This window comes from Stegodyphus dumicola, chromosome 6 (assembly GCF_044657685.1).
Source record: "Stegodyphus dumicola isolate Sdum_Otavi_A_Nest chromosome 6, ASM4465768v1".
NCBI lineage: Eukaryota > Metazoa > Arthropoda > Arachnida > Araneae > Eresidae > Stegodyphus > Stegodyphus dumicola.
The window spans coordinates 193,324,449-193,350,085 of NC_140773.1; the positions used below are offsets into that span (position 1 = coordinate 193,324,449).

Here is a 25,637-nt window from a genome sequence, read left to right on the forward strand (position 1 = left end):
AAGAATATGCTATTTCAACTTAATTTACATGAATTAAGTGTAGTAATTATGCAATGGGCAGGAAGATAAAGATTTTTGGTTAGAGTAGAGAGAAGGGTACCTCTTGTATTATCGCAAAATTGTTCTTTCATTTATGGTAGCCTGAGTAGTTGAATGTTATTGAAACCGTATTATGATGTAATTGGTTGCATGATTGCAGTAAATTTGTAAGGGCTTGTGGTGTGTGTGTTGGTTAGGAAGTGTATTGCTTGTTTTCTGGTGTAGATGGTAAAATGGCTGAATGTGGTAAGATTAATTTGAAGTTTTTGTATGATTTGGAAAGAAGGAGGAAAAGAGCATTACTTGACTGGTGTGTAAATGAAGGTTTACTTAATAGCCATTATTAGGTGTCTTGTTTGTAGGAATGAAATGTGTACAGTCGAACGTCGCTACGGAGAATATTTTTTACTGATTTATTGTGAATTTATGTGGCAACGCCAGTATACCGATTCTAGTTCAGATAATTTAGGAGGTTTTTCTATGCTGTTAAAGAACCTTGTTTGACTGAAAAAAGGGAAATTTCTAAATAAGGTAAGTGGATATTTCCTTTGTGTAGTGCTAAGATGAATTTCCTTTTTTATGTTATTTCATTGTGTGATTCAAAAGGTAGTTTATTGAGATTATATATATTTTTTTGTTGGCTGCTCTTTTGCCATTTTAACCCTTAGCCTGCCGAGTAATTTTCTGCGAATCCCTTTAAAACTGTCGCTAGTTTTGGACCGAACTTCCCGTAAAATGTCGCGAAAATAACCCTAAACCTCTGAAAATTGTCAAGCAGTTCTTTTGTTATTTCCCATCCCTCCCAGAATTTTAGATCAATTGTTCGGCCTAAAAGAGATTGATTGCACTGTAAACATTAGTAGATGCGAACTGTCAAGAACTTTGCGAATGAATAGCTTCTCTCTGACGGACCCTGGGAGTGCTCTAGGGTGTCCACCAAATACTCATCAACATTTCATGAGTAAACGGTATCAGAACTAAAAGGATATTCTTTCATACAAACATCTCATTTTCGAATAAATTGCTTTTAAAATTTGCCTGTTTTAATTTTTAATTTTTATGCATTTTATAACCAAGTTACCCAGATTTCGAAGTCACTGATTTCATTGCAGATCGATTAAATTGCATTATAATTTATTAATAAAATCTGTATTAACTGGTACATGTTTCATTCCTTCTGTGACACTGTTACAACATTTAAATAGCATTATTTATTAGTTCTCTTGAATGTTACATTATTTTCCGATTTTTTTTTTAGCATAAATTAAAAATCTTTAAAACATTAATCTTTTTCTATATTTTTTATTTGCATGCAAATAATAATTATCTTTTAACAGTTCTATAATTCCTTATAGATATATTCCTTTTTATATTTTTAAGATGTTTAGCATAATATTCGAATAATTATTATAAAAAATGGTGTTTTATGATTTCTGCAAGTTTAATCAACGGAATATGATGTGACTTTTAAAACTGCTTTTTAAAGAAACTGATATTGAAAAATAAGGTATATTTCAAACTTTAGGCTTCTCTTATGCTCAAATTCGAATCTTTTTCCAAAGGAATGGTGTTTTCTGGAAAATTATTTTTAATTTGTTTGTTTATAGTTGAAAAATTTATAGAAAAGAATTTTTAAACAAATTTAAATATTCACTAACTTTGTGACTAAATGTCTAAAATTCAGTGTAAAGGAAAGCATTTTTAAAATTATATGTGGATTGCTGATTTGAAAGAGGATAGGTATTAAATATGACTTATTTAACGAAAACAAAGATTTTTATTATTTAAGGACAGTTGTTTGAATCTCAATGCAAACTATATCAGCTCCAAAATAATACACTCTTCTTTTTAAGGATTGCATTTTTAATGGTATTCTTGCAGAACTTAGAAATTCATGCAGCTTAGAAATTTATTATTAATTGACTGAGTTTATAAATTCTTACTTTTCTGCCACTGAAACACTAAACTTGATGTGAAATAGGATTAAAACATTACTTTTATAACAAGTATTTTCTCACTCCTTTCTTTAGGCCTTCGTGGTGTAATCGTTAGCGCATGGGGCGTGTATTTGAGAGGTCCAGGTTCGAGTCCTGGCTAGGGCATTGCACATATTTCATGCTTCTTATTTCAAAAATAATCTAATGACTCTTCAGTGGCACTCGAACTAAAAAAGGTGATGCATGATGATTCTTCACCATCCTGATATGGCGATTGGGTACCCTAATCCCCAGGCCCTCTTTAAAAGGGAGAGTACATAAGGTATTTTTCCCCTCCTTTCTTTATACCTTCGTGCTGTAATGGTTCGCACACTCGGCGCGTATTTGAGAGGCCCAGGTTCAAGTCCTGGCTAGGGCATTGCACATTTTTCGTTTCTTACTTCAAAAATAACCGAATGACTAGAAACTGAAAGCTGCAAAGGGATTATGTAACATAATTAATATCACTATGCAATGTTTTATTACACTTTATCTAAGTTATTATGCATGAACTAAACAATGTTGTTGTTTATTAACTCACATAAGTAATATAATCGTTCAATATGGTATTTTTGTATAGAAAAGTAAAGTATTATTGTAAAGAAAGTGTATTGTCGAATGTTTTGTAATAAATAAAGATTGCATTTAATAATTATGATAATGTGTTTAATAAAGGATATGAGTAATTAAATATATATTATGGGATTCATTATCAGGGAGATATTTTTTTTCTAGTGATAATTTTCCCAGTATTCATTTTTTGCAACATTAAGCTCTAAATAAATGTCTTGTTTGAACATAGTATTAAGTATTTACACCAAACTCCTAACCAAAGAAAATGCCATACAAGGAAGAATCATTAACTTTTATTTAGAACAAATATTTTTATTATTTTAATGCTGTTAATAATTAATATATAAAAAATAAATTAAGTTTACTATAGTGGATTGAATAAGTCTGCTGAACGTTGGTAGTTTGTGACGAGTTTGGGTCCTGGCAACCAAACTGGTTAACTGCTTGAGTCTTTATGATTTTTCTCATACGTAACCTGAATTTAAATCATTTTTATTTAGTTCAATTTCTATTCTTCCTTTTATGACTGAAGCGCGGAAATAACAATTTTTTTTCTATTTTTCTATTGCAATTTATATTTCTGCTTTTCAGTACTTTTTCATTGTGAATTGAAACAGTAAAACCTTTAAAATCTTTATTATTCTCCATTTATGCATTAGCAACAATTATTTTTACAATTATTTTTTAAAATACCTCTACAGTTTTCTTATTTTAATAAATATTATTACAAAATGCATAGCCTATGATTTGATGAATAATTACTTTATTAGTTACACTAAATTTTATCAACTTAATTTGATGTGAGATTTAAAGAAGTTAAATTTAAACAATATTCAGAATTATAAATTAAGGAGATTAAAGTATTTTCATGTATTTTTTATACTGACAGTTACGTCTTCTTTCAAAAAGAGGACTTTCTGTAGGAAACAAGAACAAATTAACCTTACATACGGGAAAAACAAACACGCTGGCATGCCATTCGCCTGGGTTGCAACCGAAAGTAAATCGAACTACCAGTATTCAACAATTCAACAGTCTTTAACTTCTCGTCTACTGATGAGGCTTCGATCATGAGAAAAGTGCAATATTTTTTAACATCCTCACAAAATCTCAAACAGTGAGCGTAGAGGGATTCTGACTCTCTTGCTTTCATGTTTCATTTGAAAAGTAAAAGCTGCAGCACTAGATGCTAGCAGACTAATACGAGTTTTATGTGAAAATCACTGAGTTAGTATGTAAATTGATTTTAAGCTTCAGAATAATAAGTACACTTGCAAAAACATTCATTGCATTATCGTATTTTCATAAGAGATAATTTTATCACCTTTCTTATAGTAATATTGTATTTTATTATTCTTGGGAAAAATGCCAAAAGAAATACATTGTTGTTTATGTTTTTTTTTTTAAAGCTTTGAGAGAAATTATATAATTTCAAGTCATATTTGAAACGAAAGTTATTTATGCATTAACAAGGCTTGTTGACTTGAATAATAATGTTACCTCTACACTTAATAATTTGTGTTATAAAAGATGCATTGAATGTGTATTATTTTTAAGAGATATTGAGAATTAATAGAATAAACCATGAAGTGATATACGAGTATAATTTCATTAACTGGATTTTCGAATATAAATTTAAGCTATACTTTTAATGAAGAAAATCGTGGGCATATATACAAAACCTTACTTACGCTGATTAATTTTCTCCACGCATCATACAGAATCGTACTTCCAATTCGAAAACATTTTGAAATATATCGTATAAATACCATTTATTCTCTAAGGAGCTGTATACGCAATCGAATAGAAAACAGACTCTTTTTGTACATTTTTTAAGTAGATTTATATATAGCTAATAGCCAACGTACTAGTAAATATTAGAGTATATTTTGCCATGAATAAAAAAGTAGTAAACAGTTCTCATAATCCAAAGTATTTCAGTATAAGGTGTAAATATTCCCCTTATACTGAAATACTGTTATACTAGAACTGGTACAGTTTTTCCAGAGATACTTTTTCTGGGTGTATTTCTTACAAAACTACCTTCTTCTAGGAATATTTTTTCCGGTTTTTTATTTTGTATGAAGAAGTAGCAGCGGTGAATTCTAAATAAATACCATGATCTAATGTAACATTCTGCTATTCAACTAAACTGCCAAAATTTGTAGTAAAAAGCTCATTAAACAAAAAATTTACCGGGCTAATTTTTATTGTTCACTATCTTAATCCTTATTTATGATATTCAAACAGTAATTTAAGAAACCATGATTGAGTGAATGACCACTGAACACTGGTAGTTCGTCAAGATTTAATTCCTGGTATTAGGAGCGTAAAAAATATTTATTTGGGACTTTCATGAGTAACATGCTATGAAATCGCTTTCCTCGTCAGAGGGCGAGATTCAATAATCTTGAATGCTGTCTTTTTCAATACGCCCTGTGAGTAAGACTAATCCAAAAAATTTCTGAAGCTTATCTGATGTAACTGGCGTTCAGTCGCTTTCATGTTTCCTTTTTCCGCTTATATTTGGTGGCAACTCTAAGATTTGAGAAGCATATCGATTCGTTTCTCTGGTTAAAATTTTAAACAATTCATCTGAAAAGTATAATTTAAAAAATCAGTAGCAAGATGAGTTTCTGAAAATTCAGTCTTTATACCAGGATTACCACTAAATGTCAATATGTTAGCTTTGTCATGCTCATTTCGCTGTCTCCATTCAAATAAATTATTAGCCTTGCTTTTGAAGTCATCGGTAACTTTATCTTTATTAAAAGCTTGATTAAAATATATTTCTTCTGTATCTGAAAAGTCCGAATCTGTATCAGCAAAAGTTTCCTCTTCTAAATCTCTTTAGAAACTTATTAATTTCGTCCTGACTGGGACCTTTGACACGAGGTGCCATTATAAGAACTGAATAAGACAGCGAGAAACAAAGTTACACTGTAATCACGAGAAAAAGCTCTAATGTTTGAAAGAGAGATATCATCTGTTTTATTTTCAAGTACACTGTCATGAGACGAAACCTATGGTCTTCACCAAAACGTAGCTAACGAGCTAAGAAACGGGAAACAATGCATAGCCAAGGGCTGCTCCGAACAGGAATTTGGACCACCTGGAGAATCTAAAGAAAGCGATTACTCGAAAAGGGGGAGACAGAAAGGCTGGTTGGACAGTTGTACAATAGTTGCATAGTTGCATAGTTTTTGCATAGTTGCATAGTTTTGCGGTACAATAGTTGTACCAAGAATCTATAGGTGAATAGATACTTTGATTGTACCGCCTGCTTTAGAAAGTTAACGTTACCGTCATATCTCTGGCCAGGGCTGAGTTCATTTATGAGATTAAAATATCATTATTAAATAGTTCAGATATCAAATCGCGAAAACATTCACTTGCTACCGATTTCAGGACAATGGCAAGTTTATAACAATTTCAGCAAACGCGATGAAGAAAAAAAATGAACATTTTCGTTTAAATATAAAATATGTGAGATAATAATTATCTATTTTGATATTAACAAAAGAATTTAGTTTCTTCTATTGTCTTCTGATTTTTAAGAAAATAATCGCAAAAGTTAAGATAATCCCTACATGTTAACAAACAATTTTTTCCTTAAAGTGTCTCTTATATTGCATTTTCTTTTACTGTGGCAAAGCAAACTAAAGAGGTATGCTTTCGTGAAGAGCCTTCTAAGGGAAACTAGGTTATATCCTAGTTAAACATGGGAAAACTTCCAAAACACCTTTGCATCCAGCCTGTTTGCCGGCATTCGAAGCCGGATCGAACTACCAGGATTCAATGAACTTACCGCTCTGCCACTAGTTCGCCTTTTTACTCAAAGGACTAGATTTCTTTTGGAAAGTAATTTCATTTATGTTTTATTTTTCACCTAATTTAAATACTAGATTCGTTATTATTCTAATAAATTTCAAAAGTTAACATAATTAGAAAATTTCATTAAGCGCTTAGTTTCATGATTTCTATTATCTCTTTCCAGTACTACATTTTTATATTTCTCTTTCCAAGAAAAGTGCTGTTTAAAGCGATCCATATGTAAGAAAAAAGTAAGAAACATTGTTTCTACAGAAGCAGTTAAAAGAATAAGTGAAATGCAGAAAATAGTAAACTTGGAAATTTGCGTATAAAATATGAACAGGGGCATATTTTGACAAATATAAAAATAAATAAAGGAAATATGCAGAAGATCACTGCTAAAAATAATTTAATTATTTTGTAAAGAAAGTATATATTTAATAAATGATAACATGAACAGAAACTGCTCAAGAATACCTGCCTATGAAGATGAAGCTATTGTCGGCTCAGGCAAACTCGATGAGGTTCGCAAAGCGGATGCTCGTGTGTAGACGCTATCCCGGCATAATGATTCCGACTTTCGAATCTTTGTAATTTGTAATTAATAACAAAATATGTAGATAAAAGTTGCTGGTTATATGCAAAATGCAAGTATTATAGTAATATAAAAATGCTAAATATTATTCTCATGACATAATTTTGGAAGTCACTGCTTTTGCATTTCTCTTCAACAGATAATTAATATTTTCTGTCTTGAAATATCTGTTGAATATCTATTTTTCTCATAAAACCTGTAGTGTTGCGAATTTTTTTAGGCTCTCTGTTTTATACTACTAATATGTCATTGTATTTGGAACTGTAATGGAAAAAAAGAAAATATGAAAAGGGGTGCATTACTTTTGCATTTTAATCTTATTTCTTAAGCGTAAATGTTTTCGTACAGCTTTCCTAAAATCACTCCCGATCATATACAAAATCCATACTGTTAAAAATGGTTTACTGGGCTTGATTTACTTTGAATTATCTTTTCAATGAAAGCCACAACCCCGAAATATACCAACTTAACATTTTAAATCTGTTACGAGTTTGAATGTTTTTAGAATGCTGTGAACAAACAGAAACTGTTCTACGAATATCCTTACTTACAGAATATCTTGATAAGCATATCAGTTTTGAATGAAAATATTTTGTAAAAGCCACGAGTATGGCATTTTTATTTAAACGAACATTTGTACGATAATAAATATAAAAAATTTGATGTGTACAGCACATGACTTCCTTGTACAGAATATTAAATTATACGCATTTTTTCTTGCATTTCATTTAAACTTAATGGATTGAATTAAATCTACTTCGCCGACAGCGCATAAACCACAATAGAATAAATGCATTCTTTAAAATTCACTCTATTTGTTTACCATAGCGACACTTTGCCGCGAGGTTCACTTAACAGTATTATATTTCGTTCATATTATAACTCAGAATGCACAAAATTTATATTATTTAAAGAATTATCTAATCGTTGCCACATGTTCTATTCAAATACTATAATAAAGCTAGAATGATGTATAAAAGAAATTAAGCAAACAAAACAAAAAAGAAACAGTTTTTCACAGACGATTGAGTACTTCTCATTGAATTAATTCAGTTCTCACTTCGTGACAAGGCAAAAATACCAAATATCTGTATTAAAAATTACGAAGTAAATCTGAAACACTTATTTCCTCAAAAAAATTACAGAAAGGATTAAACATGATTTAATTCGCAATAATAAATGAAGGCGTTATCTTTGCTGTTGCGAAGATAAGTTTCTCTAGATTGGCAACAAATCCACTATTCTGCTGTTTCAAATGTAAACAAGCAATGACCACCATCAAAAACATTATTAGGCTTAGCGGCACTTAAACAAACAACTTTAAAATTGTTGATTCTAAAAATATTGCATACAGATTTACTAAAGGCATAAAAACCTTAACCGGAAGATAAGAACAACATAATTCGATCATTTTTAAAGCAAAAAATGTACAATTTACAAACATATAAGAGTAAAGAACCTCAGATCACTGAACCGGGTAACAGAGTGGATATATATATATAAATATATTTATATATGTTTGGTGCGGCCGATTGCAACCAAAATACGCGGTTCACATCTACATGTCCTATATACTAGTTTCGATGGTTTTACCGAACCAACATCCTCAGCTGCAAAAGTGCAAATGACCGAGATAAGATATAATGAAAATTAGATTGTGAAAATTTGAAAATATAACGCTGATTTTAGTTGTTTGACTTTTAATTTAATGTTTGTTCGGCTTGTTATTATATCTTAATTAAACAAAGCAATGTTGTTACTTATTAGCTTACAATATAATTTATTCAGTATGGTATTTTTGTAAAGAAAGAGTGTTGCTGTACATTTGGTAAAGTATAAATAAGCATTTCATTTAATAATTATAAAAGTTATTAATTATTTAATAATTAATCATAAGAATATGAATAATTAAATATTTTTTCGGAGATATATTTTCCGGCGATATTTTTTTTCTAGGGATCCCAGCATACATTTTTAAAGCATTATGCTCTAAATAAATGTCTTGTTTGAACATAGCATTTATTGTTGACAAATCTCCAACCAAAGGAAATACCTTACCAGGGAGGATATTCAAACAAAAATTTTTATTAGAATAAATATTTTCGTTATTTTAATACTACTAATAATATACAAACATTAGTTTAAGTTCACTATAGTTGAGTGAATAAGATTGCTAGATGTTGGTAGTTTGTAGTTGGCAACCGAACAGCTTAGCTGCTTGTGGTCTTTATGATTTTCCCGATGCGTAACGGGAATTCAAGCCAATTTTATTTAGAAAATTGCCCACGAAGGTGTTCTCTTAAAGCAGATAACCCATGACTTCTTAAAAACTGTAAAATATAATCTGTGGATATTTTCCGTTATACGATAAAACGAAGAAAATTATTTCCTATGCGAAACATATGATCAGCGCTGTTATTGCCCGCCGTTTAATTGAATGCATCCATCTTATTCCTTACAATTAATTTTCCTTTTTCAAAGAAAGTTTGATTTCAGTAAAATGTACTATTTACAAAGTGTCATTTTATTTTGCTCGTTTTTTATGCAAATATTCAAATTCAGATAGATATTGCGTAAGTTCAGAAAGCCAACTAGTCTCCAAGCGGTAAGATAGCTGAGCACCGGTAAATTCTAGCGGCTGCATGGGGGGTTTAGGGGTTTTTCATAAGTACAATTGATTGTGAATTAACAGTTTGTTTCCCACAAAAAAAATCTACCCCGAAGACTTCCTTTCCCTTAGACAAATAGGTCCTGTGTGCTTTATCATAATCCAAAATCTTAAGCGTAAAAATCTTTTATCATAGCCGATGATGACGATAAAATATTTTCTATCTGATGTGTCAAGTTAGCATAATTGTATATTTCTAACGAAAATTGTTTGGCTCATGTTACCCTATAATGAAAAAAAGATTCAAATCGGTTTTTAGCTTCAACAGCTTAAACAGTATTTTCATTATTAATTATATCACGAATTTTATCAATAGTATTCTTAGTATTAATTGCAGGCATGTATTCAAGAATATAATATACACAAAGCTGTGTCTAATGATTACGGCTAATTTTTATATAAAATTTTATAGTATAAAAATTTAGGTTCATAGATCAGCCATATTTGAAAGAGTACTTGTGTGTTATAAGAAAAGAGAGAGAGAAATTCAAGAATGAAAAAATTTACCACGAAGTAATATAAAAATGCAATAGAATACAAAATACAAAAGAGTACAATACTATTTCATGTTTTGTGGATATACTTGAAGACAGAAACATGTTTCAGCTGTATTCGTTCACCGGAGAAAAACTTTTCATATGAAGCTATTTTTTTTTTTTTTTTCCAAATCTTTCACTATACAAGTAATACAAAAGCAGTATAGGAATTTCTTTTCTTAATACCCAACCGAAGAGCTGAGGGGACGTACAATGATTAACATACAATGGGTGCCTTGAATTATTTTGCTTTACATGCAGTTTCCTTATATATGTAAAACAAAATAAACTTTCACCCATTCCAAGATTTCAAGAACTTACAGAGAGAGAGAAATATCTATAACAAATTTTATTGCTGTCTGACTGATTGCTTTGAGAACAATAAGTCTTCCAACTCAAGCTTTCAAGCTATTCAAATACGAACGCTTCTCAGCAAAGCCATTTGGACCGCATCTGCTTTGTTAAAGAAAACCTTTTGGGGGTAAAATCTTCCACTTCATCGGGTTTTTCAAACAAAGCAGTCAATGGTCCTGTTACTACCTGCTGACCTAGAGAAATTTCTCAGAAACATTTGTTCGAAAAAAACGAGTTTTATATTTTTAAGAATTTCCATTCTGACAGCAAGATTCTGTTATTTTTCATATATAGATGAAAAGAAACTAATTTGTTTTTAATAAAGAAGAAAAAAATTAATAAGCTTATTTAAATTTTTTACACAGCACCGAGTAAGGAGACGAAATTTAATTTTCTTTATAAATATTTTTCTCAGACAATACTTTAGTCTTTTTCAAATTACGAGAATAGCGCGTTAGTGCATGCATTTTCCAATCAGATTTATTTAATTAATATATATGGATATGCCGAACAAGCACACTTTCGCACACATACACTGTATATTAGTACATACATAAAAATGAAATAAAATTTGAAAACAAGCAATTTAAAAACTACTGTATTGAAAAATTATTGAAAATTTGTTTTTAACCTCATTTTTTTTCCGTTATATACATTTACTTCAGTTTTTTTATATGTATTTACTTAATTTTATTTTCTTATATGCATTTACTTAATTTTATTTCGTTATATGCATCTGTTAGTCTTTTTAAAAAATTTTTAGATTTTTTGAGTATGGCAAAGGAAACGAGATCTATCAGCCGAAGGCAATGAATGTCTTCATGGACGACTTTCTAAGTAAAACGTACTCATGTTCATGTTACACATAGGGGAAATCACAAAATTCAACCAGTTCGTTTGTTTGGGTTCGAATATGAGTCGAAATATTGATAATCAGATATCTTAGCCAGGAGGCCATTGATTGGGTTTGACAGATTTGGAAACCTGATTATATATACCCTTATTTTAAGGTTATCACATATCTGATGGTTTGACTTTTACCTCAAAACACTAAGAATCCACAAAATTCAGTAAAATTAATAACTTTATTTCCCTGTTGAAAATTCTCTGAATCTTTTCAAATATAAAAGCACACGCGGCAAGCAGTTTGCTTTAAATAAATATATGCAGCAACGAGAAGATGCGCTTTTGACAGCAAACTCGTTTAGAAAATCGAAAATTTTTCTAAATGTAAGAGATTTGTTGCTTAAATTAATTTTTCATTAAACAAAAAAACAAAATAGAATCGCATATTATTAACAGAATTTTATTGATAATTCAGATTCTGAAAACAAGAACATTGTTGTTATAAAAAACAAAGAAAAAATAAGCAACATATTTCATTCAACGGGGGCCAACTTTGGCACATGAACTTTTCAACATAAAAATATTTGAAGCATGTTATGGATAAATGTTTATTTGATTATGGCAAAGTACTCGATGGTTATTTGCCTAAGGTGAAGGATGCCTTCGTCGAGGACTGCCTAATGGAAATTGGCTTGCATACATATTACACATATGGGAAACTAAGAATATCATCCTGGCAACCAGCCCGTTTGCCGGGATTCGAACCTCGGACAGAACCACCAGTTGTTCCGTTAGACTCCGCTCAGTCGCTGGCGGGCTGTCCGATAACGGAAAAGTTCAAAATTTCATATTAGAGGAAAAGTGCTAGCATAGTATAATTTGAAGTTATTGCCATTTCAGTAATGTGAAGAGATTTCAAGAATGTTTAATTATTTTATTTAGCTTATGACAAACTAAATAAAATAATTAAACGTTCTTGAAATCGCTTCTCTTAACATACTAGTAGTTTGACCTGCATTCAAACCCCCCGTGAACAAGCTGATTGCATGGGCGTTTTTATGGTTTTAACTTTTTGTAGTACGAGATTGTTTCCCTTAGAAAATCTGTCACGAAAGCATACCTACCCTTAGACAGATCGCCTTCACGTGCTTAATAATCTAACAAGCCAAACCAAACACAACCCGAGCGAGGACTCGTAGTCAAGGCACATCATCATGAAAAGCTAACTAAAATTGGCTCATATTCACATTAAACAAGCAAAAATTCGCTAAAACTGGTATGCAGGCAATCCATTTGTCAGGATTTGAACCCGCTTCAAACTATTAGTAGTCCACGATTTTACCGCTACTTCGTTGGCACCCTTTTGTAGTATCTATAAGAAAAGTAATCGCAAAGATCTAATCATTGAGTACCGATGGATGAATTAAGTTCGGAATTTAAAGAATAGCTTTCATTTGTGCTATTGCTGTTAGCATTGACATTTGGACAGATGTTAATTTATTTTAAATTCTTTTAATGTAATTAATTAATTTATATCTTTAAATAATTGATCTTCTGACTGTAATTTTTTGTGCGGAGTCTATATAACCCTTTCGTACACTAACTGTTTTAATTAATTTACACTCCATTAATTTTAAGAGATTTTATATCGATAGATTTCTTTCCAAAAATGTTTCAAGGATTACATATTTTTTTCTTTAGATTTCAAAACATTTTGGATTTAAAATCTTAATAAAATTTTTAAAACAAATATTTCTAGAAATTCTTTCGGCGTATTCATTTATTCCATTTAGTTGAAGTTTCAAGTAGAATATCTTCCTTTCAACATTCATATAATTTTTATATGTCATTTCGCCATTTCTACGGAGCATAGAGCCACATATACGAGTACAAAACTCAGGCATGCTGAAAGCACAGTTTTAACATTTAAGAATGTAAAAAGAAGAATATACCATTATAATAACGCGCATTTTAAATACGAAGGCAAACAAGAAAGCTGGTTGCAACATTTTATATTTTTTCCTGACGAATCAGAAATTGTAATCATTTTTCAATACAAAAATAAAATATTCGATTCTATAACATATAGACATAAAGGCGTCCAACGTTACAATTCTTATTTTTTCTTGTTTCTACTAAAATTCGGCAATGTAACTATAACAACATCGGATCCTGTTTGACTTTCATTTGTATAAAGTACCACAAGGCAAACAGTTGTAAAACGATTTATCTTCTTTCGCAAACTTTTAATCGGCACACAGATAATACATACCTGCTGTCTGACAAAGATACTTCACTCTAAGGACTTTTTCCTAAAGTGCTCTTTTCAAAGAGACTTCACACCCTATTAAGACCTTTGTGTCAACTGACAGCCGCCTGCAGAAAGGTAGGGGAAGGAAGACCAGATCGTGTCGTCTAAACACGTCTTAAGCAATCTTCGCGAAATTCGGGCTTCGTGTATACACGTCTTAAGCATTTTTCGTGCGATTTGAAATTCGTGTAAAGACGTCTTAAGCATTTTTAAAGAAATTCCAAAAACGTTTAAACACGTCTTAAGCAGTTAAAGGGTTAAGTGAATATAGTTCGATGTGTACATGGGTAAAGTCAATGGAGTGCGCAGTGCCTAGTTTGTGCAATTCTCTGATGTTTTTTCAACTGAAAATAGGTCAATGTGTGCATGGATAAAGTCATGGGAGTGCGCTATCCCAAGTTCGTGCAGTTCTCTGGGTTTTTTTAAGGTGGTCTACTACGGCAGCATTACAATACTAAAAATTTTTTTACACGCAGAATCGCTAATTAAGAAACTATGTTGCGTGCAATTTGGCAGAAATATAAAGCAATAGGTCAGTTTTCGAATCACAATGTTAGAATCAGGTTTGAAATGAAATTTACTTAAATATTATATTTTAAAAAAATTAGTTTGAAATACGTAATTTTAATGTGTAGTTTGGAAAGCCATCAATAGATGGCGCTACGAGTTAAAATTTAACATTGTAATCTTATTTCTGCAAAAATTCACGAAGTAATTGATTTTGATATCAGTTATAAATCATATTTTTTTCTAAATAATATTTAGAAGCGTTTCATATATTCCTTTATACACAGTTTTCACTAAACATTGTCAGCTGTCAGCAGAATGACGTTTACGGCAACCCTATTGCATTGCTATTCCGCACTCGTTTTGTTTACATTTATTTGTACTGTGGTCAGTTTGCAAAAAATATGCGAAAATATCAAGGACGACCGAAAAAACATCCTGGTTTTAATAAAAGATCCAGAATTCAGCGTAAACGTCGAGCTCAAGAAAAAAATATGAAATTAAATTCCCGAGATGTGGAAGATTCCGAACAAGCGGATGTTTTCGAAAGGTGAGAAATAATTTATTCTTTATATCGACTACCCCGTGTTTATGATTTCGTAGTAAGTTAATTCCGAAGTAAAATATGCGTATTTTTTTTTATTGAAGGTCAGAAATTATTGATACAACTGCATCTGTGTCAAAGGAGAATCATTGCCCGGATGATTTTTTTACAAAGTAAGTTTTTTTTTTTTTTTTTTTTTTTTTTTTTTTTTTGTATATGTGTGTATGAGGGGATGCTAATAATTGTTCAATTCTGTTATAAGAATTTATTCCTCCATTCACACTAAATTGTTGGGAAATATTGAAAGGGTAAATTCCAATTCACAAGGAATTGCTGAAATAATTGAATCTTTTCAAAAGTATGAGCATGTTCTTGCGATCTAAATTGAATTCACCATCATTACATGTATTATTGGAAATTTTATAGTCATATGTTTGCTACGAAATGCTTTGTCAGTTACCTATGGTATATTTTAACAGGTGTATGCACATTTATTCATGTGCTCGCTGTTCAACTTGCTTTTTTTTATTATGTCATTTACTTGGATGTTAAAACTTTCTTTTAGCGTTGGAACATTTTATGATCATTTAGTAAAATTTATATATAAATATATATTATTGCTTGTTTATTTATGGTTCTGTGTATTTGTCATGTATGCATGTTGTGAAGTGTAGTTTTTGAAAAATATGTCACAAATGTTAAATTCCACCAAAAACTGAATTGAATTGATATTGGGATGCAGGTAATTAGAAAATATCTGCTGTGTATTTTGAGCGTAAACCAAACTAGTGCCAAGAATGGGACCAATACGCTCAGGCTTGCTTAGCCTTTTTGCCATTGTCCAAATTGAATTATCTCCAGTATAAAGGGAGTGAATGCTTTCTCTGTATAACATTAAAATATCCGTCTGATCAAAAATCTACCAATAAGAAACTTTTCATATGTTATGTGACAGACTTTCTGCAAACAGAAGTCCTCAGCTCTGTTCTTGTGCATGTTTTTTAATTGTGGTTCAGATGTGTACTTCTCAAAGGAATTCTTCTCATAGGAAGATTATCTGAACATTTAAAAATATATTCTGCTTTTAGGGGCCTAATATTTTATGCCCCTAAAATTAATATTGAAATTTCTAAAATGTTGAAAAATATGTCATCTGGATTCTGTACAAAAAATATAATCCCCTTTTTCATTTCTGCATTTGCAATTCCTGCATTTTCTTTATTCCTACATTTTTTAATTGGAAGGAATTTCATTCGCAGAGCCCTCTAATTTATTCTTACAAATCATGTAGTAATGTACCATTTTAGATAGATATAAATAACACATTTTGTAATTTTTCTAAACTGTGGTTATACAGCATGATATAATAGCTACACAGGGTATGGCGAAACAGTATACAGCAATATCTGTCGCACTGTCTGTGATGGGTGGTAGTCATACATAGCTTAATGCTTAAATTTGTTATGTGTTATTTATTTATTCATGTTTTTTTTTTTTTTTTTTTTTTTTTTTTTTTAATTATGTTATAGCAGTTTATTTCTTTCATTCTTAGGTCCAGAAGTGAAAAATTTGACTTTTCTACGCCAGAAGTTACAGCTAATGTTCCTAAGACAAACCAGGCTTTCCTGAGGTAAGTTGGTTTATTTTTAAAATAGATATTAGCTGTGCATGATATTACAGTTACTTAATTATGGTTAACTAATTATGTATTAATTTAGAAGTCAAGCAACCAAAATCAGCGTTATATTTTCAAATAGTGAATATTTCTAAATATGATGCTGATTTTTGTTGCTTGACTCTCAAATTAATACTTGGTCGGTGTGTTATTGTATCTTAATTAAACTAATTATGGTTCTTTTCTTCTCAGTTCTGATCTGGACATTTCAGTTATTGACTCTGACGTAGAAGGTAGAAATACAAGCTCTCTTTTGGGGTAAATATGTATTTCTCTATGCCAAAATTAAAATGTCATCATTTATGTTTTTCTTTTATGGTGTTACATTATGTTGTTTACATACTGATAGCTATTAAAACTGTTAAATATAATATTGTAGCTATCAAAAAGAGGGGGATGAATTTGATTTGTACCAAATTTGGACGTTTTGCATGAAAGAACTTGAAAATAAAAGATTTTTTTAAAAATATATTCATTGAAATCAGTGAAATTTTCAGTCGGGACACTGAAGCAAATGAAAATATTTTGGGGTTTGATTCTTTTGATGGGAGCCTCATCAATAAGCCTACTATCTTTTTTAAATATTGCTTCTTTTTCATTGTTTTCATGATGTTTTATGTTCCCTTCATGAAAGAGATTTTAATAATTTAAATTTTGTTAATAAAATATAACAAAATGAAATCTGTGATTATGTGGCTGTTATTTTTTCCATATATATTTATTTGAGGAAAACCACAAATTTTATTATTTTACAGAATTTTTAAGAAAAATATAAGGATAAAATTTTTTAAATAATTCTGATTACTACCTTTGCTTTCCTCTCATAATGTGCCTCAAATTAGAGCAATTAGACAACAAATTTAAGTCGTGATCTTTTTTTTCCAAGTTTTTTTTTTAGGCTTAGGAGTATAAATTGCTTATCCCCACAAGACAGTGCATCTTCTTAGTATGCCATCCTAAGGCTCCGTTCACATGATGGTATAAATGTCATAGACGCATAATCATAAGGCACAAAATGTGGGAGTTCCATTCACACCTGCGAGAGAGGGTCTAAGCCATAGCCAATTAGAGAAGCTAAATTTGTGCATGCATGTATGTGTCTACAGCTTTCTCTCTCAATAGGTTTTATGTAAAAGCTCTGATTGGCCGACTCTTATATCAAGTCGGCACAAAGTTGAAAACTTCAAGCTTAATGCCCAAACTAGTTTTTGTGACATAGCAAGGTCTGACTACAAAGCGTTGTTAGTTGGGAATTATGACATTTATACAACGGCTTGAATAGAGCCTTAGAAAGCCATTTGGTAACTGAGTTATCCACCATGAAAGAGTTATTCTTGCCCCTCTGAATTCAGTGTTTACTGGAACACGAACATTTTATACTCAGGTGTAGAGGCCCTTCATGTGAAACCTCCGGCACACAAAGTAGTGACTAATATTGCACGAGCAAATGACACTGCGAGCATGGAAGCAGCAGTTGTGAAGATGACTCATCTTCTTGTAGTAATATACTGGTAATCCAGTGTATTATTATTGTTAATTTATTTGCTATCTGTTGCCTAAATTTCCTAAACCTAATTGCGAATGGGCTGCCTGCATGGGCGTTTTCATGGTTTTCCCCGTGTATATGAGCCATTTCCCTTAGAAAGTCCTCCATGAAAGCATTCCTCCTCTTAGGAAGATCAAGTGCTTTGCTGTCATCAAATAAGCCAAATTTAAACCTAATTTGTAATATTTATATATATTAATTATATATATGTATATATATTGTATATATATATATTTTAGCTTGGAGTCTGAGCCTCTTCAGGAGAACCTTAATGATGAATTTCTGTGTCCTGATTCACCTTTAATTATCGAAAGGGAAGATCGACAAAAGGCAAATCCATTACCATCTGGCAGAACAATTTGCAATATGTCTTTTGTAATAGTGCAGGCTAGGACATTAGAGCAACATTCCCTAAATTGTAAATTTGGAGGATCATTTATTTTTAACAAAGTGATTCGACGTGGTCTTGTCACTACATATAACTATGTATGTGATAAAATTTTATGTGGGGAAATGGCAACAATTTGTTCTGATATGGAGAAAAGCAGCCTAAATCAGCTTGCAGTATTAGGTGCGTTATCTACTGGCAGTGGATTTTCACAAGAGGAGGAAAAGTTTAGCATCATGGAAATTCCGTATATGAGCAACTCAACCTTTGCTTCTTGTGAGCGAACTACTGGCAAAATAATACAGGGATGTGCACAGGAAACTATGTGTGCTGCTATAGAAGAGGAGAAAAGGCAGGCAGAACTTCGCATTGATAATGATGGTTATCACTGTATAACTGTCATTGTTGATGGAGGTTGGTGTAAAAGAAGCTATGGGCATGGTTACAATGCTTCAAGTGGCATATCTGTTATTATAGGCATGGTCACCCAGAAAATTTTGTTTGTTGGAATTCGCAACAAAGTGTGCCTTATATGCAGTGCTATTGAAGATGGCAAGATGCCAAATAAAGTGCACCTTTGTTGGCGAAATTGGAATGGGCCTTCTACAGGTATGGAAAGCAGTGCCATTGTGGAAGGTCTGAATTATCTCCAGTGTGTTCACAAAATACGTTGTACTCGACTTGTTGGAGATGGAGATGCTAACACAATGGCCAAAGTGAAAGAAAGCGTTTCATATGGAGGACGGGTGATCAAAGTAGAATGTGCTAACCATGCTGTTCGAAGATATCGCAGAGCTCTTGAGAAACTTCAGCAAAATACTGCGCGCTTCCCCGGGGCTAAAGGAATTGCTGCCCGTAAATTGCTGAAAATTAAAATGCCACTGTTAGTCAGAGGTGCTAGAGTAGCTATAAAAGCTCATGCTTTACCTAGCCATTATCAGCACACACAAGAAGCTATTGATGCATTAGTATCTGACTTGAGAAATGGGCCACATCATATATTTGGCAAGCATGATGCTTGTAGTGCTTTTTGTGCAAAGAAAGGTGCAGAGTTGAACAGCACATACAATGAAATTTTTTCCTCGGGTATGTTGCAAGCTATTGAAGCAGAAGTGGGAAGAGTACTGATATCGTGTATGCCATATGGTTTTATTGAATTTTTTACTGATTTCTGCATTATTAATGAGCAATTTTTTCCAGTTTATTGTTTCTGAGATCACAAACTTGGAATATATATTCGAAAGTAGTGGTTCCTCTCACTGCTGCTGAAGAATGTGACCTTGATTTCTTCAAACACCTTAAAATGCTTGCTCATAACGTTTTCCTGCAGAAGCAAAAATGAGCATCCAGAGATGAAAGTTTCCAAACTCTTCAAAGCAAGCGGATAGCATTGAACAGCAACCTGGGGATGATGAAAGTCATAAAATCTGGTGACCCGACAGGCAAGAAAATTTAAATGATGATAGCTGCTATAAGCCGATCGGCGGAAGTTCAGATTCCGGCAATGAGCCAAGAAGAAATAAAACTATTTGTCACCAGCCAGAAAGAGTAAGGAAAGTGTCTGCTAACATGAGAATGAAGGTTTTTGATGCTGCAAAAAAGCTGATGGAAATAGAAATGCCAGTACCCAGCCTGACATTCCCCCCCCCCGGGGGTTGACGTAGAGAACTCTGCGAAGCTACTGGCTAGGATCTGTATCTAGGCAGTCTCTGCTACACCAAACAAGTGGCTTGCATTAATCCTATCACAATTCAGGACTCCTGATTCAGCTGGAAGGACATCCATACAATGATATTTGAGAAGAAGACATACAAAATTGAGTATTGTGGAAAGATGATTGCTTATATCTTGAACGTGGATGATCCACTTGTCTACAAAACTCATAACCATTCTAAAAAATAAGGACATCAAATTTCAGTGCATCCTGCTCTCACAAGAGAGAAAGGTGATCATTAGAAGCCTTCCCAGCTCCACATGTTAATGCTGCCTCATGTTGCATAATATAATAATACACACACTGGCCAATCAATAAGAAACCTTTCAGATTTTCATCTGAATGCATGCTAGGGATGAAATATCCAAATTTTTTCTATGATGTGGATTATACTTGGTTAAAATGCCAGTATAAGTAAGGTGTAAGAGTGCTTTTCATGATGAATGAAGTAAAATGGGGAAAAAAGGCGGCAGATCGTTCACCATTTGAAAAAGGGGCTTATTGTTGGTGCACATTTAGTGGGGGCATCGATTTCGAATCCTTCTCTAAAAAATGTAACTGCAGTTCGAGCATAGTTTTCAAAGACAGTGATCGGCGGTATCTCCGATGAATTGTACGGCAGAACACGGATTCAACTATCACAAATCGTCAACCAAGGCTCTTCCCAACAAATTTCAGCTAGAACTATGCGCAGCGAATTGCAGAGGGATAGGAATGCATAGTTTTGGTGCCTGTAAGAAAATCACTCAGTTCTGCCGACATGCAAGACTTCATTTTCAGTGGTGTCGAGAAAAGACACTGGACATCTGAGGATTGGAAATGGGTAATGTGGTGGGATATTACATTATGTATTACATATTAAACATAAGTTATGGGTTACCTCATAACTACAGAAGGTTCCTGTTCGCTGCCAGAAAAGGTTGAAGTAATCTGCAATGTAAATTACCGACAGTACATGAGCTTTGTTCATTTATGGGCATGATAAAATTTTATCGATGCTTTTTGAAAAATGCTGCAGAAACTCAAGGAGTCATACACGAAATGTTAAAGGGTGATAAAAAAAGATCATTGTAAAGTTCCATGCACAGATGAAGGTGTTTAGTGTATTTAATTATGGCAAAGCACACTAGGGCTATCTGCCTAAGAGAAGGGATGCCTTCGTGGAGGACTTTCTAAGGGAAACTGGCTCATATACACGTTACACATGGGGAAAACCATGAAAACGCCCATGCAGCCAGTACGTTCGCGGGATTCGAAACTCGGACCGAACTACCAGTGTTCAGCGATTTTACCGCTCTGCCGCTGGTAGGCCTGCACAGATGAAGGAATTCACCAGTTTGAGAAGTGCAAATCTGATTTAGTCAATGGTGCCCTTTTGTGTTTCCCAATGGATTACCCTTTGTGTGCAGATACATCAGACTTTCCTATAGGATCAGTATTGCAGCAATTGGAAGAACAAGAACAAGACTGAAAACCTATTGTGTTCTACTCTAAAACATTAAATAATGCACAGAAGGTTTATAGTACCTATGACAGAGAATTCTTAGGAATATATCTTTCTGTCAAGCATTTTAAACATGTATCGGAAGGACGCAAATTCATCATACTTACTGATCACAAGCCACTGTCATATGCATAGAAGCAAAAGAATGGGAAGGCATAACCCAGACAACAACACCAACTTCAGTATATATCGGAATTTTCAACTGATATTCAGCATATTGATGCCAAAGAAAATTTAGTTGCAGTTGAAGTAGTCTCAGTTACTGGCTATGAAGCAGTAGCAGATGCTCAAGAATATAATGAAGAATTGCAACATTTAATGACAGGTAGTGCTTCACTGAAATTTAAATCATCTACATTAGCATTTTGGAAAACATTAAGATGTGACAGCTCAACAACCAGTATCAGGCCTTTTATTTCAAAGCAATTTAGACAACAAATGTTTCATCAAATTCATAATTTTGCTCCTCTGGTATCAGGACAACTGTCAACGAGATGACTGAAAAATTTATCTTTCCAAATATAAAGAAAGAAATTCACGAATAGACTTAAAGTCCTGTTAATTGTCAAAGGAGCAAAGTCAACAGGCATACAAAATCTAAAATAGCCGAGTTCCAAGCACCTCATGCTAGATTAAGTATTGTGCAAGTTGACCTGATTGGGCCATTACCACCATCTGCTGGTAGGACGTATTATCTGACATTTATTGACCATTTTTCCTGTTAGGGAGAAGTAGTTTCTTTACCAGATATCACAAGAGAAATGGTTGTCAAAGCATTTTACAATCATTGGATTAGCAGATTTGTTGTGCCTAGTTCCATAATCTCAGATCAAGGAAGACAGTTTGAGTCGCAGCCTTTCAAGAGCCTTGCAAAAGTATGTGGTGCTAAAGTTTTACGTTCCACTCCATACCACCCACATTGCAGTGGGAAAATTGAGCAGTTTCTCAGAACTTAAAAAAATGCAATAAAGGCTCACAGCAACATCAGATGGACAGAAATCCTTCTAGGATTCAGAGTTGCAATATGTCCTGATACTAATCACTCTGTAGCTCAAATGGTATATTTTATGCAAATAAGGTTACCATGTGAGTTTTTCGACTACCTACCACTAAAACTAAACCTGAACCATTTGTAACAAATTTACTGTCTTTTATGGATCAGCACCAGTTTATCAACTGCTAACAAACATAAAATATTTATGCATAAAGACTTGAGATCATGTTCTCATGTGTTTGTGAGAACTGATCGTGTGAAAAAGGCACTTGAATTTGCTTATTGAGGGACCATTTTTTTGTGGTGAAAAAATATGATAAATATTTCCGAGTCTTAATTAAGGACAGACAAGTTAACATTTCATTGACAGACTGAAACCAGCTTATTTGTTACTTTCGAACAAATTACTAGAAACAGTGACTAAAAATAAAAAACCATTTCACATTTCATGTACCCAAAATTCTGATATTGTACCTAACGTCAAATCTATTATTCTAGATGGTATGAAAATCAGAAAATGTGTTGGATTTAAGGACTAATGTTTTGTATATTTTGCTATACTTCATCATCTTCTAAATATTAGTAAATATATATCTGCATTAGTGATAATCAGCTGTGAGCACATAGTGCACCATCTGCAACTCATTTGGGTATAAACTATGCTAGTGATTATAATGTCCTTGCTTTTTCCCATATGCCATATGTTGCATGAAATTTTGTTATATGAATCTAGCTTCCTGTGAGGAATTTCTGTGATCTTTCTAGTATGTATGGTCAAGAATTAGGCTTGTGATATACTGTCATGATTTTGCCCACATGTTCCCTGAATATACTACCATTTCCTTAGGAAGACTTCCAAGAAGAATACTGTTGTGAGTTCTAAGCCTAACTATGGTTTGGAACTGTTTATAATGAATTATTGGGATTCTGCACATGTAATGTGGATGCAATTCTATTTCCATTTAGAAGATTTTCTGCAAAGGCAATGCTTTAGCTGTGAGATAATTCTGTTTTGGAAATAAAACTGATATTTATTTAGATTTGTGGTATTTATAAGGCAGTTTATCAATAGCAGGTAGCATCTTGCCTCTTTGCTTTGATCAGGGCCTGTGCAACCAGTGGTAGTCAAAATTTTATAATTTAGCAGAGGGCACTGAGCAGCAAAATTTAGAGGCAAAAAAATGTTCAGAACTTACGAAGACATCAGCCAGCAGAATTTAGGATATGCAGAGATTGCACTGAGTGGCAATAGTGCCATATGTTACATTTGCTATCTGCATTATTAATTTGTGAAACAATTTCAGCTGCTTGAAAATGCATTTTTCTGTTAGAAATTTGTATTTCTTGCAATTTCTTTTTTTTTGGGGGGGGGTCGAGAATATGGTGTTAAAAATATTTTATCATTTTCTTTTTTTTTTTCTTTTCAGGTGAAAATTTTGTGCATGATTTGGCTTTCATTGAGACGTCTCTGGGTCAGGAGTTACTAAGGAAGAGAAACTTACATGCAGGTTGAAGGATGCAGTGTCAAATGTATAAGGAATATAAAAGATGCTGTATATTAGTATAAGTTTGAATAACCATAATAAAAAAATTTCTTGAAAATTGTGTTTTTTCTGAGAGTTATTAAAATTGGAAATAATTAATTACAATATTTATGAAAATTTTCGAAAATAAAAATACAAGTAGTATTTAAAAAGTACTGCAAAACTCATTTTTAAGTAGAAAAATTATTCTCAGATGAAATTCTTTATGCAAAAGGATTCGATTATGCAAAAGGACTTTTTTAGTATTTGAAAGGTTCATTTGAACCCAACAACTGAAACTAACGTATCCCCAGTTTATTGATACCAACCATTTTGTTGGTATCAATGAACCCACTACTTTCTAAAAGCATTTCTGTCAATTACTAAGGGCTAATGAACAAGTGTTGAATTCTCAAGATGAATGTTGCCGAAACAGAAAAAAGTGTACTTCAGAACATTCTGCAGTAGCTCAAACAAAGTCACGGACCTCATCTATACTGTAGTCAGAGAGAAATTATTCCCCTTCCTTTTCTTTCAAAAGCTGAGTTTCCAAACGCACAACGGGAGGCCGTTGCTAAAAGCTGTGGAACCAGTTTTATAGCTATTTTTAGCAACTTGTGAGCTGTTTTTCAGATAACACAGTAAATCTCGGGGAGGGGGAATTTGAAATCATGATCACTGCCGGTACGGCAGAATTTACGTACAGCAAAATTGTAAAATTCAGCGAAGCATCAAGCAATAAAATTTTAGAATTTTGTGGGAAGGGCACTTGACAACAGAATTTATTGCGTACAAAATCAGCAAAATGCATAGCGCCGTACCTGATTCATGATACAGCAGTATTCATTACCAATAGCAAACTTGTTTGAGGATAAGTTCGAAAAAATGTTTTCTAGTTGTTACCTAAAATCGGTAAACAATAATCTTTGAAAGATTATTCGATTATATCGTTACTAATATGGTAAAAATTTGAAAAGCAATCAGAAGCCGTATCTCTAGGGTCTTCAAGTCACGATTTGTTTTTATTTGTTCGAATATGATATTTATATCTCTCTTCCTACAAGTATGTATCTTCGTACGTATAAAGTATCAAAAATAATAAAAGTAATTAATAAATTTTCTCTAGTTGCCCTGAAAACTACATCTGAATATAAAGATAAGAAAGACATCAGTAAATTGCTGTTGTTATTTGCTGATCATAATGGTAATCAACCGAACATGATCACATATACCGTCTTCAAAACTTTGATTTTTATCAAGCTTCATATAAATACTAGGTTTTTGTTAGTCACGTAATTTGACATCCTAAATTTAAGATGACAGATGAAATAATGACTAGTTCTGAATTAGCTCACTCAGGAAGTAAAATTTTCTCCTTCCCGTCAATATAGCATATTTATAGCTCCCAATGATGGCGATCACTAACTAAATATGTTATGGATTAAAACCCTACTGCACTCCATAAGTTTTTCTTTATTCGCTTTATGTGCATGCATGCATGCTTGGTTGTGGAAGAAATTAAAAAGCCCAT

The 25,637-nt window shown here is 32.5% G+C and overlaps 1 protein-coding gene and 1 long non-coding RNA gene across 2 annotated transcripts in view; both read left to right on the forward strand.

Moving 5' to 3' along the window:
• ecd (ecdysoneless cell cycle regulator) overlaps positions 1 to 25,637 on the forward strand; it is a 105,495-nt gene that overhangs the window by 52,368 nt on the left and 27,490 nt on the right. The window lies entirely within an intron of this gene.
• On the forward strand, positions 273 to 24,185 carry LOC146996921 (uncharacterized). The gene is made up of 5 exons (XR_015041512.1): positions 273 to 349; positions 14,867 to 14,935; positions 16,315 to 16,392; positions 16,630 to 16,695; positions 24,011 to 24,185. It is a non-coding gene; the product is annotated as an uncharacterized LOC146996921 (long non-coding RNA).